The sequence below is a fragment of the Oryctolagus cuniculus genome, chromosome 14, assembly GCF_964237555.1.
Source record: "Oryctolagus cuniculus chromosome 14, mOryCun1.1, whole genome shotgun sequence".
Lineage (NCBI taxonomy): Eukaryota > Metazoa > Chordata > Mammalia > Lagomorpha > Leporidae > Oryctolagus > Oryctolagus cuniculus.
This window is the reverse complement of record NC_091445.1, coordinates 7,099,938-7,119,250: the sequence shown is the minus strand read 5'-3', so window position 1 is coordinate 7,119,250 and position 19,313 is coordinate 7,099,938.

Below are 19,313 nucleotides of genomic sequence, written 5' to 3'. Positions count from 1 at the left end.
TTGCAGCCCAGGGCTGTGGCACAGAGGGTAGCGACGGAGGTCCCAGGAAGAGGAATTGAGCAGAGAGTCAACACAGCCTATCATAAAGGCAGCACTACATGATGAACATGAAGCACCTTTCCTTTCTTGGTTTTCCAGTTTCTTAGGTAATGATTTGGAGAAATGTTACGTTTTCAAACAGTAGAAGCATGTGAGACAGAAATTGGTTTCTCTTGGTACAGATACCTTGATAAGATGCTTGGGATGCAGCCTGAGATGCCAACAGCCATGTTGAAGCAGGAAAATCATGCTTGTCAGGTCAGCCATGGAAAGAACTTCTGGCTCAAGACCCAGAGACTCATTTAATTACATTTGCTGGGGTACCAGAGGAGAGGGATCAAAGCAAAGACAATGGCAAGGAGCGGGGAGGGGAGAGGAATACGAGGCCATTGTCAGAACCCTTTCATAAAATATTCACTAATAATCCACAGATGGTCTTGATCACAGTGTCAATTATTTTTCTAACTCTGAGACAAAGTTGGAAAGCGCAGTAACACAGCCACTGAGCTGCTTTCTCCATGGTCGTGTCTGCCAGCTGCGGGGTGAATAACAAGGTCGAGAGCCAGAACTGGGTGGCTCCTCTCCATGGGAAGTTGCTAGTCCTGGTAGGGAGAGAGAAGACCTGTGGTGCTGGAGACCTGAGAGAGTTTTCCAGAAAAAAACTAAGGCACTAAACAGAAAATTGTACTATGCTTTTCTATATGGTGGGCAAAGCCCTCTGTCCATCCCTACAAGGAATATTCTAAGACAATGCTGGGTTCTCCCCTATGACATTGCATTGCTATTCTGTTCAAATCCTGAGTATGACCTGAAGGTGGGCTTGCAGAGTGAGTCAAGCCTAACCGTGGGGAACCTGCCACATTGGGTCAAATAGAATGCAGACCCATGGGATGGTGTTCTATTTCCTTTATTAGATTTTGATGTATTTTATATTTTGTTATTTTTTATTTATATGAGAGGCAAACACAGAGAAAGAGAGAAACAGATAAACACAGAGAATGAGCTCCCCTCTGTGGAGTAACTCCCTGAATGCCTGCAATGGCTTAGAGTGGGCGAGACCAGAGCCAAGAGCCAGAATTCAGCCTCGATGTCCCATGTAGGTGGCGGGAAGCCTCTTACTTGAGCCGTCACCTGGTGCCTCCCAGGATGTGCGTTACTGGGAAGCTGCAGTGAGGAGCCAGAGACAGGTCTTACATCCAAGTACCCCGATAGGGGACACAGGTATCTTAACAGCATTTTAATCACTAAGCAGCACAGCCAACCCTCAGACGTTTTTAGCTAAGTGTTTCTGAAATCACTTCTGAATTAAAAATCCTTAGTTTGAATTTCTCCACGCTCATTTTACCCTTCTAGCCCTGTATTTCAGACACTCAAACTGCTTTGCTTTGCTTGAGTGTTTTCCTACCCAAGGAAAACACAAAATATTTCTATCCCTGAATTGTGGCATTAGGCTATAATTCAGGTCCTGTAAAATATTAAAATGCACTTTCACTTTTGCTGGAAATATAAAGCAAAGCTAATTTCTCCCATAAATAATCTACTGGAGATACTACTGCATTAGTCTTAAAGTATTAGGATTGCCCAACATTTTTTTTTTAAAGAGTCCTTCAGCAAAACTTTAAGATGTATTTATTTGAAAGGTAGAATTAGGCTGGCGCTGCGGCTCACTAGGCTAATCCTCCGCCTTGCGGCGCCGGCACCCCGGGTTCTAGTCCCGGTCGGAGCGCCAGATTCTGTCCCGGTTGCTCCTCTTCCAGGCCAGCTCTCTGCTGTGGCTCGGGAGTGCAGTGGAGGATGGCCCAGGTACTTGGGCCCTGCACCCCATGGGAGACCAGGGTAAGTGCCTGGCTCCTGCCATCGGATCAGTGTGGTGCGCCGGCTGCGGCAGCCACTGGAGGGTGAACCAATGGCAAAAGGAAGACCTTTCTCTCTGTCTCTCTCACTGTCCACTCTGCCTGTCCAAAAAAAAAAAAAAAAAAAAAAAAAAGGTAGAATTAGAGAAAGAGAGAAAAGGAGGGAGGGAGGGGGGAAGGGAGACCTTCTATTCACTAATTCATCCCCCAAAATGGTCACAACATCCAGAGATCCAGAGATGGACCAGGCTAAAGCCAGGAGCCACGTGCTTCTTCCAGGTCTCCCGCATGGGTACAGGGGCCCGAGCACTTGGGCCATCCTCCGTTGCCTTCCCAGGCACATTAGCTTGGAGCCGCACTGAAAGTGGCACTGCCAGAGCTTGCATTGGAGCCCATACGGGATACTGGCATTGCAGCCAACTGCTTCAACAACCATGCCACAGTACCAGCCCAACTCAGCAAAATTTAAGGTTCTATTTTACACTAGCCACCATGCGATGTTCTTGAAATACAGAGATGAAATGATTCTGATTTTCAGGAACTTACAGTCTAGAGGGTGTGGCTTGAAGTGGAAGCAAAGGCAAACAACTATGATGGGTGCTGTGACAGAGACAATGTTCCATGGGCATAGAGGATATGGAATAGGGCACCTACACCAGTCAGTGGGGTGTAGGCACCGGTGAAGGGGACATCTGAAATGCAACTATGCCTGACCAATTTAATATCTGTGACACCTAAAAGTATCCAGCCAGTGTACTGTTCATGACACCTCCAGGAAGAATAGCTTAACACATCCCCTTTGCAAGAGAAGACAGAAAACCTGAAACACATGAGGAGATTGGCCCAGGTTGCAGAGTTGTGATTCATGGCTGAGTCCAGTGGCATCCCCTAATGCAGCTCTGTATTCTTTTTCTTCTTCCAAGTCCAGGAGCATTAACAATGTGTTCTCTACAGACGAGTACAAACGCTGCAGACAGACCTGCTGCTGACCCATTTGTTTGTTCTGCAGTTTCTTCTGTCCTCAGTAATTCAACTCACCAGTAATAAAGATACTCAATGTGTGAAGCGTTGATCTTCACATGAAAATATGAGAAACAGTCACAAATAAAAAATCACTAGTCAACTACTGTGAGGTATTTGATGGAATTAATTTTTTGAAAGATGAGTAAGCAACCAAGAACTTCAAAGCACTCTCTATTCCAAGACACAGTTAAGGACTAGCCTGGTGTAGAGAGATGGAAATCTTCAGTGCCGTCATGAAAAACTGGACAATCCGCAACCTAGGAGAGTTCTGTTTGCACTTTTGTTCTGCAATGGTAGTAAAGCCACACACATTCACTGGAGACCACATTTCCAGTTTTGAGTTTTGATCTTTTTCCGGCTACTGATACACAGTAGCGTTCTGTCTCATACCTGGCCAGGGCAGTGAGCACAGCTCCCAGACAGCCCCATGGTCATGAGGATAATAACTAATACTCTATGCAGTGTGATGGGTTCTCAGGTTTCTTGGATACTAATATTCACTAAGTTACATGAGACAGTTTATAACAAAATAAGCTTTATGAATGCCCAACTGCAGGCTAATCTAAGTGTGCTGAGTTTGTTTATGGTGGTACTGGTACAGAAACAGATGGATAGACCAGTGGAACAGAATAAAAACACCAGAAATCAATCCAAACATCTACAGCCAACTTACATTTGATCAAGGATCTAAAACCAATTCCTGGAGCAAGGACAGTCTATTCAACAAATGGTGCTAGGAACACTGGGTTTCCACGTGCAGAAGCATGAAGCAAGACCCCTACCTTATACCTTACACAAAAATGCACTCAACATGGATTAAAGACTTAAATCTATGACCCGACACCATCAAATTATTAGAGAACATCAGAGAAACCCTGCAAGATATAGGCACAGGCAAAGAATTCTTGGAAAAGACCCCGGAGGCACAGGCAGTCAAAGCCAAAATTAACTATTGGGATTGCATCAAATTGAAAAGTTTCTGTACTGCAAAAGAAACAGGACAGTGAAGAGTCAACCGACAGAATGGGAAACAATATTTGCGAACCATGCAACTGATAAAGGGTGAATAACCAGAATCTACAAAGAGATCAAGAAACTCCACAAAAACAAAACCAACAACCCGGTTAAGAGATGGGCCAAGGACCTCAATAGATATTTTTCAAAAGGGGAAAGCCAAATAGCCAACAGACACATGAAAAAATGTTCAAGATCCCTAGCCATCAGGGAAATGCAAATCAAAACCACAATGAGGTTTCACCGCACCCTGGGTAGAATGGTTTACATATAGAAATCAATTAATAGCAGGTGCTTGCAAGGATGTGGGGGAAAAGGGACACAACCCACTGTTGGTGGGAATGCAAACTGGTAAAGCCACTATGGAAGTCAGTCTGGAGATTCCTCAGAATCCTGAATATAGCCCTACCATACAACCCAGCCATCCCACTCCTTGGAATTTACCCAAAGGAAATGAAATTGGCAAACAAAAAAGCTGTCTGCACCTCAATGTTTATTGCAGCTCAATTCACAATAGCTAAGACATGGAATCAACCTAATGCCCATTAACAGAAAACTGGATGAAGAAATTATGGGATATGTACTCTATAGAATACTGTATAGCAGTGAAAAAAAATGAAACCCGGTCATTTGCAACAAAATGGAGGAATCTGGAACACATCATACTAAGTGAAATAAGCCAGTCCCAAAGGGACAAATATCATATGTTCTCCCTGATCGGTGACAAATGAGCACCAAAAAGGAAACCTGTTGAAGTGAAATGGACACTATGAGAAACAATGACTTGATCAGCCCTCGTCCTTTATTAAATAAATGTTAAAAAAAAAATTAAAGATTCATGCAGACTCAAAGTCTAAGAATGGAAAAAGTTATTCCATGTCAACAGAATCCAAAAAGTAACTTGAGAAGCCATCCTATTATCAGACAAAATAGACTTTAACATGAAAATTTTTAAAAGAGACAAAGAAAGACACTATGTAATGATTAAGGATCAACTCAGCAGGAAGATGTAACTATTATATACATGTGTGCACCTAATTTCAGAGCACTTGGCTATTCAAAAAGATTAAAGGATCTAAATGGAGACATAGACTCCAATACAATAGTAATGGAAGACTTCAATATCCCACTATCAGCAATGGACACATCAACCAGACAGAAAATCAGCAAGGAAAGAGATTTAATCGACATTATAGACCAAATGGATCTAAGAGATATCTACAGAACTTTTCATCCCACAGTTGCAGAATACATATTCTCACCAGAGCAGGGAACTTTCCCTAGGATTGACTACATACTAGGCCATAAAGCAAGTCTCAGCAAATTCAAAAAAATGTAAAACCATACATCTGCTTTGACCACAATGGAGAGAAGCTGGAAATTAGCAACTCAAGAATCTCTAGAACTTATGCAAACACATGGAGACTGAACAACATGCTCCTGAATGAGCAGTGGATCATAGGAGAAATCATAAAATTTCTAGAAGCAAATTTCTAGAAACAAATGAAGATGACAACACAACATATCAAAACTTATGACATACAGCATAATCAGTGTTAAGAGGGAATTTTAAGGCTACTGGTGTCTACATCAAGAAATTGGAAAAGCACTAAATAAATGAACTATCAATGCATCTCAAGGATCTAGAAAAACCACAGAAACAAAACCCAAAGTTAGGAGAAAAAAAATAATTACAATTAGAGAAGAAATCAATAAAGTTGAATCCAAAAAAATACAAAATATCAGCAAAACAAAGAGCTAGTTTTTTGAAAAAATAAACAATTGACACACCATGGGCCCAACTAATCAGAAAAAGGGGAGAGAAGACCCAAATCAATAAATGAAAAAGGATATTAATGACACCACTGAAATAAAAACAATCATCAGAAATTACTACAAAGAGCTGTATGTCAACAAACTGGGAAACTTCAAAGAAATGGATAGATTACTGGACACATGCAACCTACCGAAATTGAGCCATGAAAACATATAAAACCTAAAGAGACCCATAACCAAGACAGAAATTCAATCAGTAATAAAGGCCCTCCAAACATAGAAAAGCACAGGACAGGATGGATTAACTGTGGAATTATTCCATTTAAAGAACTAACTCCAATTCTTCTCAAGTTATTCACGACAATTGAAAGGGAGGGAATCCTTTCAAATCCTTTGTATAAAGCTGGCATAAGCTTAATTCCTAAACCTGAAAAAGATTTGCGAGAAACAGAACAATTTCCCTGATGAACATAAATTCTAGCCAATCAAATCCCACAACACATCAGAAAGATCATCCACCCAACTGGGATTTATATTTGGTATACAAGGATGGTTCAACATTTGCAAATCAATGTGATACATCATATTAAACTGCAGGACAAAAACCATATGATTATCTCAATAGATGCAGAGAAAGCATTTGATAAAACTCAACACCCTTTCATGATGAAAACTCTAAACAAACGTGGTATGAGAAGGACATCCCTTAACAAAAGGTAATTTATGACAAACCCACAGCCAGTGTCGTATTGAATGGGGAAAAGTTGGAAGCATTCCCACTGAGATCTGGTACCACACAAGGACGCCCATTCTCACCAATGCTATTTATTATAGCCCTGGAAGTTTTAGCCAAAGCCATTAGGCAGGAAAAATAAATCAAAGTGATACAAATTGAGAAGGAGCAAGTCAAACTTTCCCTATTTACAGATGACATGATTCTATATATGGGGGTTCTAAAAGACTCCAAGAAGAGATTACTGGAACTCATGAAAAAGTTGGGTAAAGTAGCAGGATATAAAAATCAACACAAAAAATCAACAGCATTATTATATACAGACAATGTCATGGCTGAGAAAAAACTTCTAAGTTAAATCCAATTCATAATACCTAGAAAAAAATCACATGCCCTGGAATAAATTTAACAAAGGACATCAATAATCTCTATGATGAGAAATTACAGAATATTAAAGACTACTCAAAAAATCGAAATATCTTCCATGTTCATGGATTGAAAAATCAAAACATTCCATCAAAAGACTACTGGAATTCATAAAAGAGTTTGGAAAGTAGCAGGATATAAAGTCAATACACAAAATCAACAGCCTTTGTATACACAGACAATGTCAAGGCTAAGATTGAGCTTCTAAGATCAATCCCATTCACTGTAGCTAAAAAAATAAATCAAATACCTTGGAATAAATTTAACCAAGGACAAAGATCTCTATAATAAGAATTACAAAGCATTAAAACAAAGAAATAGGGGGCTGGAAATGTGGCTTAGCAGGTAAAGCCACTACTTGCAGTGACAGCATCCAAAATGGGCACTGGTTCAAGTCCCATCTGCACCACCTCCAATCCAGCTCTCTGCTATGGCCTAGGAAGGCAGTAGACGATGGCCCAGGTCCTTGGGCCCCTGCACCCACATGGGAGACCTGGAAGCTCCTGGCTCCTGGCTTCGGATTGGCACAGCTCTGGCATGGAAGCCAATTGGGGAGTGAACCAGCATATAGAAGATCTCGATATCTCTCTCTCTCTCTCTCTTCCTTTCTCTGTGTAACTCTTACAAATAAATAATCTTTTAAAAAAGAAAGAGACAACTATACAAAAAAAGGAAAATCTTCCTATTTCATGGATTAGAAGAATCAATACAATCACAAAATGTCCATTTTTCCAAAAGCAATTTACAGATTCAATTCGATACCAATCAAAATACCAAACACATCCTTCTCAGATATAGAAAAAACAATTCTGAAATTCATATGGAAATACAGGAGACCTTAAATAGCTAAAGCAATCTTATACGACAACAAAAATGCTGGAGTCATCACAATACCAGATTTCAAGACATACTACAAGGCAGTTATAATCAAAACAGCCTGGTCCTGGTACAAAAATAGATGGATAGACTACTGGAACAGAATAAAAATTCAAGAAATCAATCCAAACATCAAACCAACTTATGTTTGACCAAGGTGCTAAAACCAATCCCTGGAACATGGACAGTCTCTTCAACAAATGGTGCTGGGAAAACTGGATCTCCAAAGGCAGAAGTATGATGATGCTTGCCTTACACAAAATCCACTCAACATGGATTAAAGTCCTAAATCTACAACCCAACAGCATCAAATTGTTAGAGAACACTGGGGGAAATCCTCTAAGACACTGGCACAGGCAGAGTTCTTGGTAAAGACCCCAAGGGCACAAGCAATCAAAGGCAACATGAACAAATGGAATTACGTGAAATTTACAAGTTTCTGTACAGCAAAAGAAACAGAAACAAAGTAAAGAGGAACTGACAGAATGGAAGAAATTATTTGCAAACTATGTAACTGATCAAGGATTAATAACCAGAATATGCAAAGAGATCAAGAAAGTCCACAACAACAAAACAAACAGCCCAGTTAAGAGATGGGCAAAGGAGTTCAACAGACATTTCTCAAAAGATGAAATCAAATGGCCAATAGACACATGAAAAAATGTTCAGTCAGGATCACTAGTTGTCAGGAAAATTCAAATCAAAACACACTGAGTTTTCACCTTACCCTAGTAAGAATGGCTTTCATACAGAAATCAGCAAACAAAATATGCTGGCAAGGATGTGGGGAAAGGTACACTAATCCACTGTTAGTGGGCATGTAAACCAGTAAAGCCACTATGGAAGACAGTTTGGAGATACCTCAGAAATCTGAATATAGACCTACCATCTGACCCAGCCATCCCACTCCTGGGAATTTACCCAAGAGAAATGAAAGCAGCAAATAAAAGTGTTATCTGCACCCCCATGTTTACTGCAGCTCAATTCACAATAGATAAGACATGGAGGGAATCAACCTGAATTCCTGTCAACCAAAGACTGGATAAAGAAATCGTGGGATATGTAAACTTTGGAATACTAGATGGTAGAAACAAATTTAAATCTGGTCATTTGCAACAAAACGGATAAATCTGGAAAACATTCTTTGTGAAATAAGCCAGTCTCAAAAGGACAAATGCCTTATGTTCTTCCTGATGTGTAAAAACTAACAGAGTACCTAAAAGGAAATCTCTAGAAGTGAAACTGACTCTTTGAGAAGGAATGACTCGAGCTGCCCTTCTCCTGACTGTTTAAGAACAGTTTCTTTTTCTGTTTTCATTTTTTTCCATACTATTTTGTTGAACTCTTTACTTAACATAGTTAATCGTGTATAAAATCAATTGAACATAGATCTCAGTAAAAAAATAAGAGTGGGAATAAGAGGAGGAGGAGGACGTTTGTAACTGTAAAGCTGTATAGTTCTGCATACATTCCTATGGACTTATTTCTAAGGGTACAGTTTAAAAACTTGTCATGGGATCCCAAATCCCATTAAGCTGGGTGGTAAAAAATGCCATCTTAAGTGTTAAAGTGATCATATTAAGAGTTAAATTGAACATATGGATAGGATTAACTGTTAAAGGGATCATATAAATAGGATCAAGTGTCTGGTAATACTAATACAATTTAAAAGCAGTTAATGTTTCAACATGGGGAGCAGTCCACACAGCAGACTCAGAATGAAAATCACTTTAAGTAATACTCTGACCTCAGAATCAGTCATTAAGTCTTCCTGGTCTGGCTGAAAAGCCCATGACAGCTTTTCAGGCATGGAAAACCAAGACACTGTGGCAAAAAAATAACGTTCTCCATGAAGGATTTCGTTGTGTGAGACCGCAGAAGAAATGGCCAAAGAAGGATGTACTTTTCTCAGAAGGGAGGAGAGAACTTCCATGGGGTTTGCAGACTCAAAATGCTCCTGTAGCCATTGCAGCTCATGTCACGAGCCTCAGTTGGTCACTGACATCATAAATAAGAGTTTTAATTGTTAAATTAACAATAGGGGTCACTGTGCACTAACTCCCCATGCAGGACCTCTGTCCTCAATGAGTTGTATTATGAAAATGAACTGTAAGGCCAGTGCCGCGGCTCAGTAGGCTAATCCTCCGCCTTGCGGCACCAGCACACCGGGTTCTAGTCCCGGTCGGGGCACCAGATTCTGTCCTGGTTGCCCCTCTTCCAGGCCAGCTCTCTGCTGTGGCCAGGGAGTGCAGTGGAGGATGGCCCAAGTGCTTGTGCCCTGCACCCCATGGGAGACCAGGAGAAGCACCTGGCTCCTGCCTTCGGATAGGCGCAGTGCTCCGGCCGCAGCACGCTGGCCGCGGCGGCCATTGGAGGGTGAACCAACGGCAAAGGAAGACCTTTCTCTCTGTCTCTCCCTCTCACTGTCCACTCTGCCTGTCAAAAAAATAAAATAAAAAGAAAATGAACTGTAAAACTCTGTGTGTGTATGCAAATTGTTGCAATCGTTACTTATATAGAGTTGGTCTTCTGTGTACAAAGTTAATTGAAAATGAATCTTAATGGAGAATGAGACTGGGAATGGGAGAGGGAGGAGGAAGAGTGGTCGGAGTGTGGGTGGGAGTGTGGGTATGGTGGGAAGAATATGTTTCTAAAGTTGTATTTATTGAATTTGTATTCTTTAAAAAATAAATTAAAAACAGAAGTCAGGGGTTAGGCAAACTTGTATTAAAAAAAAAAAAGTACATGCTCAGGGCACTGCTGCCATGGAAACTGCAGCGGCAGATCCTGTGAAAGTGCGTACAACCACAGCAATTCAAGAGCAACTGACAGAGACACTCTCCACTTAACACGGCAATGGGTGGGGGAGGAGGACGCCATCCCTACAGAAGGGAAGTGCCACCTGTCAGACTTTCCTATGCACCCAGCGCAATTGTGCAGTGACCAGGGCTTCAGCTGGCAGGTATCGTGTGCTCCCGTGATCCAGAGATCTTGCAGGAGTATAAAACATGCATAGTTCACTGACATCAAATCTGGTTGGGAGGACTGGACTCAATCCACTGGGCTGGAACACACTGGTCCTGGGAACACCATAGTCCCCTTGTGGCTAGGACAGGCTAGCAGGTACGGTGGCTCCACGTGTACTCCTTGACCCTCAGAGCCCTGGGTGCTGAGACTGAGAAAACACCATACTGCATGAGAGGAAGCAGGGTGTAGCTGGGTTCTGGGCAATCCGAGAGTGCTTTTGCACACTCTCATAGCTCCTTGCTGCTTAGAGCAGCTCACAGCAGAGGAACTGTGCTTAAGGATGGCTGCACAAATCCTATGTGCAGGTCATAGGGCAGTGTGGATGAGTGTCGAATATACTTGGGGCTAACACCTGGGCATTCCTCAGCTTGGAGGAGTGGTCACACTGACAGGGAAAACCATTCCTCTCCATCCAGGTAGCCAGAGGAGAGCTACCAGGTTCAACATGGGTGTTACCCTGGATACTCACCCTATCCAGAAGCACTGAGCAGAACTCCCTGACCACACCCAACACACACCGCTTGGTATTCACTGAAAGTGTAGACATTCCACTAAGCCACAGAGGCACAGCTCAAAGATAAAAAGCCAACAGAGGGAAAAAAATTCTACAAGCACCTAAAATAAATTCAGAAATTCAAAAAACATGAATAATGAAGACATTATGACTCCTCAAAGAATTATAACAACATTTCAATATCAAATGTGAAGATGCAGAGATTGAGGAAACACTGGATATGGAATTCAAAAATTCATCATAACATTACTCAAAAGTAATCAGAAGCAAATCCATGAGCTAAAGAAAACCATATTTTATATGAATTTTTCCTATGAAATTTAAATTTTTTTTTGACAGGCAGAGTGGACAGTGTGAGAGAGAGACAGAGAGAAAGGTCTTCCTTTTGCCGTTGGTTCACCCTCCAATGGCCGCCACGCTGTGGCCGGTGCATCGCGCTGATCCTAAGGCAGGAGCCAGGTGTTTCTCCCAGTCTCCCATGCAGGTGCAGGGCCCAAGCACTTAGGCCATCCTCCTCTGCACTCCCGGGCCACAGCAGAGAGCTGGCCTGGAAGAGGGGCAACCGGGACAGAATCCGGCACCCCGACCGGGACTAGAACCCGGTGTGCTGGCACCGAAAGGCGGAGGATTAGCCTAGTGAGCCGCGGCGCTGGCCATGAAATTTGAATTTTTAAAAGAGCAATCAGGGGCCAGCACTGTGACAGAGTGGGTTAAAATATTCGCCTGCAGTGCCAGCATCCAGTATGGGCACAGGTTCAAAGATTGGCTGTTCCACTTCTGATCCATATCTCTGCTATGGCCTGGGAAAGTAGTAAAATATGGCATGGCCTAAGTCCTTGGGCCCCTGCACCCACTGGGAGACCCAGAAGAAGCTTCTGGCTCCTAGATTAGGATCAGCGCAGCTCCAGGCCTTGCAGCCATCTGGGGAGTGAACCAGCAGATGGAAGACCTCTCTCTCTCACCCTCTCTCTCTGCCTCTCTGTGACTCTGGCTTTAAAATAAATAAATAAATGGTTTTTTTTGTTTGTTTTATTTTTTTATTTTTTTTATCTTTTATTTAATGAATATAAATTTCCAAAGTACGACTCATGGATTACAATGGCTTCCCCCCCCCATACCGTCCCTCCCACCCACAACCCTCCCCTTTCCCACTCCCTCTCCCCTTCCATTCACATCAAGATTCATTTTCGATTATCTTAATATACAGAAGATCAGCTTAGTATACATTAAGTAAGGATTTCAACAGTTTGTTCCCACACAGAAACATAAAGTGAAAAATAATAGATGATTTTTTTAAATGATGATGAAATCAGATCAGACCTATTGTCATGATAAATAAATAAATGTGTAACCAAAAAATCCACCATGAAATACTAGAAATGAAGAATTTAATAGATTAAATAAAAAAATCAGTGGAAAGTCTTAACAACAGAGTTGGTGAGGCAGAAGGAAGAATGTCCAAGTGAGAAGACAAATCTCTGGAAATTTTATGGTAAGACTAAAATCAAGAAATTAAAAATCTTAAAAACTGTGTGTGGAGGACGGCACTATGGTGTAGCAGGGAAGCTGCCACCTGTAGTGCCAGCATCCCATATGGGTGTCAGTTCACGTCCTAGCTACTCCACTTCTGATCCAGCTCTCTGCTATAGCCTGGGAAAGCAGTAGAGTAGGGCCCAAGTCCTTGGGCCTCTGCACCCCTGTGAGAGATCCAGAAGAAGCTTCTGGCCTGGCTCATAGTTCCAGATTGGTGCAGCTCTAGGCATTGTGGCCAATTGGGGAGTGAACCAGCAGATGGTAAACCAACCAACCTCTCTCTCTCTCTCTGCCTCTCTCTCTGCCTCTCCTTCTCTCTCTGTGTAACTCTTTCAAAATATACATAAATCTTTAAAAAAAAAAAGTGTTGTGGATCAAACAACCAAACATACTATTCTTGAAGACCTACTTAGTTAAATAGTTAGAGAAAATTTCCCTAACTTGGAGAAAGGAAGGTACAAGTACAGGCAGCACATAAAAGTCCTAACAGATATGACCAGAAAAGATCTTCACCATGACACATTGTAGTCAAACTTTCCACAGCAAAACATGAAGATTCTCAAATGTGCATGAGAGAAATGCCAGATTACCTTCAGAAAATCTGTAATTAGACACACAGATGACTTCTCATCAAACATCCTACAGACTAGAATACAATGACAAGATTAGTCCAAACATTAGGAGAAAAAAACCATCAACCCAGAATATTATACCCTGCAAAACTTTCATTTATCAATGAAGGTGAAAAAAAGACCTTCCAAAACAAACAGAAATCAAAAGAATTTGTCACCACTTGTCCAGCTTTACAAAAGATACTAAAGCATGTGCTACACACAGAAACACAGACAGCCATCATCATGAAAGAACGTGAAGACAGAAAATCCCCCAGTAAAAGAGCAAAAGAACTACAAAGTAAATGATAGGAATATTCATAGAAAAATTGCAAGGCCAAGTAATTATCAATAGTTACCCTGTATGTAAAAGGTCTCAACTCTCCACTTAAAAGATACAGACTGGCCGAATAGATTAACAAACAAGACCCAGCTGTTTGCTGTCTGCAAGAAACACATCTCACCAATAAAGATACTTGCAGACTGAAAGTCAAACAATGGAAAAGGGCATTCCATGCTAATGGAAAAATAAAAGGCCAGGTATAGCCATCCTAATATCATAAAAAATAGACTTTAACACAAAAGAGAAAGAAAAAAACTAGGTAATGATTAAGGGATCAATACAGGAAGACAAACAGGAAGGCATGACTGTAATAAATATATATGCACCCAATTTCAGGGCACCTCACTATTTAAAAGATCCATTAATGTATCTAAATGGAGACATAGACTCCAATACAATAGTAACAGGAAATTTCAACACCACCACTTTCATCAATGGATAAACCAACCAGACAAAAAAATCAACAAAGAAACAATAGAGCTACTCGACACTATGGATAAACTGGACCTAAGGTATCTACAGAACTTTTCATCCCACAGTTGCAGAAAACAAATTCTTTTCACCAGTGCAGGGAACTTTCTCTGTGATAGTTCATATACTAGGCCACAAAGCAAGTCTCAGAAACTTCAAAAAAATCACAATTTTATCATGGATCTTCTCTGATCACAGTGGATTGAAACTTGAAACCAAGAACTCAAGAATCTCAAGAACATGTACAAACACATGGAGACTGAACAACATGTTCCTACATGAACAGTTGTTTGTAAAAGAAATCAAGAGAGAAATTTTAAAATTTCTGGAAACAAATGAGGAAGACAATACCTTGTACCAAAATTTATGGGACACAGTAAAAGCACTGTTAGCAGGGAAATTTAAACCAATTAGTGCCTACATCAAGAAACTGGAAAGTCACCAAATAAATGAGCTGTCAATGCATCTCAAGGACCTAGGCAAAAAAATACAACAAACCAGACCCCAAAAATGTAGGAGGAAAGAAATAATTAAAATTAAGGTAGAAACAAAATTGAAACCAAATTATCAATAAAAAGATCAATGAAATGAAGAACTGTTCTTTTTTTTAAAAAATAAAAATCAACAAACCACTGGCCTAATTAACCAATACAAAGAGGGAGATGATTCAAATCAACAACATCAGAGATTAAAATGGAAAAGTAGCAACACATACCCCAGAAATAAAAAGAATCATCAGGAATTACTAAAATGAGCTATAGGCCAACACATTGGGAAACCTAGTAGAAATGGATAGATTCCTGGACACCTACAACCTACCTAAATTGAGTCATGAAGACACTGAATGCCTAAACAGACCCATAACCAAGATGGAAATTGAATCAGTAGTAAAGACCCACCCTACAAAGAAAAGCCCAGGTTCTGACAGCCTCACTGGTAAATTCTACCATATATATATATATATATATATATATATATATATATATATATATATTTAGCGAGGTAGTATATTTATTTATTTATTTATTTATTTTTTAAAAACTTTTATTTAATGCATATAAATTTCCAAAGTATGACTTATGGATTACAATGGCTTCCCCCCCATACCGTCCCTCCCACCCACAACCCTCCCCTTTCCCACTCCCTCTCCCCTTCCATTCACATCAAGATTCATTTTCGATTATCTTAATATACAGAAGATCAGCTTAGTATACATTAAGTATGGATTTCAACAGTTTGTTCCCACACAGAAACATAAAGTGAAAAATAATAGATGATTTTTTTAAATGATGATGAAATCAGATCAGACCTATTGTCATGTTTAATCCCAGTGAGAGTCAAGTTGGGAATTGATAATTTCTTTTTTTTTTTTTTTACAGAGGATCAGTTTAGTATGCATTAAGTAAGGATTTCAACAGTTTGCACCCCCATAGAAACACAAAGTGAAATATATTGTTTGAGTACTCGTTATAGCATTAAATCTCAATGTACAGCACATTAAGGATAGAGATCCTACATGAGGAGTAAGTGCACAGTGACTCCTGTTGTTGACTTTACCAATTGACACTCCTGTCTATGGCATCAGTAATCTCCCTATGCTCCAGTCATGAGTTTCCAAGGCTATGGAAGCCCTCTGAGTTCTCCGACTCTTATCTTGTTTAGACAAGGTCATAGTCAAAGTGGAGGTTCTCTCCTCCCTTCAGAGAAAGGTACCTCCTTCTTTGATGACCTGTTCTTTCCACTGGGATCTCACTCGCAGAGATCTTTTGCCAGAGTGTCTTGGCTTTCCATGCCTGAAATACTCTCATGAGCTTTTCAGCCAGCTCCGAATGCCTTTAGGGCTGATTCTGAGGCCAGAGTGCTATTTAGGACATCTGCCATTCTATGAGTCTGCTGAGTATCTCACTTCCCATGTTGGATCACTCTCCCCTTTATTTACTCCATCAGTTAGCGTTAGCAGGTACTAGACTTGTCTATGTGCTCCCTTTGACTCCCAGTCCCTTCACCATGACCAACTGTGAACTGAAACTGATCACCTGCAACAGTGAGATGGCATTGGTACATGCCACCTCCATGGGATTGAATTGGAATCCCCTGGTATGCTTCCAACTCCACCACTTGGGGCAAGTCAGCCTGAGCATGTCCCAAATTATACATCTCTTCCCTCTCCCATTCCCACCACCATGTTCAACAGGGATCACATTTCAGTTAATTTTCAACACTTAAGAATAACTGTGCATCAATTACAGATCTAAACCAGTCATATTAAGTAGAACAGATAAAAAAACTACTAAGAGGGATAATGTATTTAGTTGTTCATTAACAGTCAGGGCTATGCTGATCAAGCCACCATTTCCCATAGTGTCCACCTCACTCCAACAGGTTTCGCTCTTGGTGTTCAGTCAGTCGTCACCGATCAGGGAGAACATATGGTATTTGTCCCTTTGGGACTGGCTTATTTCACTCAGCATGATGTGTTCCAGATTCCTCCATTTTGTTGCAAATGACTGGATTCGTTGTTTCTTACTGCGGTATAGTATTCTAAAGAGTACATATCCCATAATTTCTTTATCCAGTCTATCGCTGATGGGCATTTAGGTTGGTTCCAGGTCTTAGCTATTGTGAATTGAGCTGCAATAAACATTAGGGTGCAGACCTCTTTTTTGTTTGCCAATTTAAATTCCTTTGGGTAAATTCCAAGGAGTGGGATGGCTGGGTCGAACGGTAGGGTTATCTTCAGGTTTCTGAGGAATCTCCAGACTGACTTCCATAGTGGCTTGACCAGTTTGCATTCCCACCAACAGTGGGTTAGTGTCCCTTTTTCCCCACATCCTCGCCAGCATCTGTTGTTGGTAGATTTCTGCATGTGAGCCATTCTAACCGGGGTGAGGTGAAACCTCATTGTGGTTTTGATTTGCATTTCCCTGATTGCTAGTGACCTTGAACATTTTTTCATGTGCCTGTTGGCCATTTGGATTTCCTCTTTTGAAAAATGTCTATTGAGGTCCTTGGCCCATCTCTTAAGTGGGTTGTTGGTTTTGTTTTTGTGGAGTTTCTTGATCTCTTTGTAGATTCTGGTTATTAACCCTTTGTCTGTTGCATAGTTTGCAAATATTTTTTCCCATTCTGTCGGTTGTCTTTTCACTCTCCTGACTGTTTCTTTTGCAGTACAGAAACTTCTCAATTTGATGCAATCCCAATAGTTGATTTTGGCTTTGACTGTCTGTGCCTCCCGGGTCTTTTCCAGAAATTCTTTGCCTGTGCCAATATCTTGAAGGGTTTCTCCAATGTTCTCTAGTAACTTGATGGTGTCAGGTCGTAGATTTAGGTCTTTAATCCATGTTGAGTGGATTTTTGTGTAAGGTGTAAGGTAGGGGTCTTGCTTCATGATTCTGCACGTGGAAATCCAATTTTCCCAGCACTATTTATTGAATAGACTGTCCTTGCTCCAGGAATTGGTTTTAGATCCTTGATCAAATATAAGTTGGCTGTAGATGTTTGGGTTGATTTCTGGTGTTTCAATTCTGTTCCATTGGTCTATCCATCTGTTTCTGTACCATTGGCCCAACTAACTAAAAAAAGAAGAGAAAAGACCCAAATCAATAAAATCAGAGATGAAAAAGGAAATGTAACAACAGACACCACAGAAATAAAAAGAATCATCAGAAATTACTACAAGGACTTGTATGCCAGCAAACAGGGAAACCTATCAGAAATGGATAGATTCCTGGACACATGCAACCTACCTAAATTGAACCAGGAAGACATCGAAAACCTAAACAGACCCATAACTGAGACAGAAATTGAAACAGTAATAAAGGCCCTCCCAACAAAGAAAAGCCCAGGACCAGATGGATTCACTGCTGAATTCTACCAGACGTTTAAAGAAGAACTAACTCCAATTCTTCTCAAACTATTCAGAACAATCGAAGAAGAGGGAGTCCTCCCAAATTCTTTCTATGAAGCCAGCATCACCTTAATTCCTAAGCCAGAAAAAGATGCAGCACTGAAAGAGAATTACAGACCAATATCCCTGATGAACAGATGCAAAAATCCTCAATAAAATTCTCGCCAATAGAATGCAACAACACATCAGAAAGATCATCCACCCAGACCAAGTGGGATTTATCCCTGGTATGCAGGGATGGTTTAATGTGCGCAAGACAATCAATGTGATACACCACATTAACAGACTGCAGAAGAAAAACCATATGATTATCTCAATAGATGCCGAGAAAGCATTTGATAAAATACAACACCCGTTCATGATGAAAACTCTAAGCAAACTGGGTTTGGAAGGAACATTCCTCAATACAATCAAAGCAATCTATGAAAAACCCACAGCCAACATCCTATTGAATGGGGAAAAGTTGGAAGCATTTCCACTGAGATCTGGAACCAGACAGGGATGCCCACTCTCACCACTGCTATTCAATATAGTTCTGGAGGTTCTAGCCAGAGCTATTAGGCAAGAAAAAGAAATTAAAGGGATACAAATTGGGAAGGAAGAACTCAAACTATCCCTCTTTGCAGATGACATGATTCTGTATTTAGGGGACCCAAAGAACTCTACTAAGAGACTATTGGAACTCATAGAAGAGTTTGGCAAAGTAGCAGGGTATAAAATCAATGCACAAAAATCAACAGCCTTTGTATACACAGACAATGCCATGGCTGAGGAAGAACTTCTAAGATCAATCCCATTCACAATAGCTACAAAAACAATCAAATACCTTGGAATAAACTTAACCAAAGACGTTAAAGATCTCTACGATGAAAATTACAAAACCTTAAAGAAAGAAATAGAAGAGGATACCAAGAAATGGAAAAATCTTCCATGCTCATGGATTGGAAGAATCAATATCATCAAAATGTCCATTCTCCCAAAAGCAATTTACAGATTCAATGCAATACCAATCAAGATACCGAAGACCTTCTTCTCAAATCTGGAAAAAATGGTGCTGAAATTTATATGGAGGCACAAGAGACCTCGAATAGCTAAAGCAATCTTGTACAACAAAAACAAAGCCAGAGGCATCACAATACCAGATTTCAGGACATACTACAGGGCAGT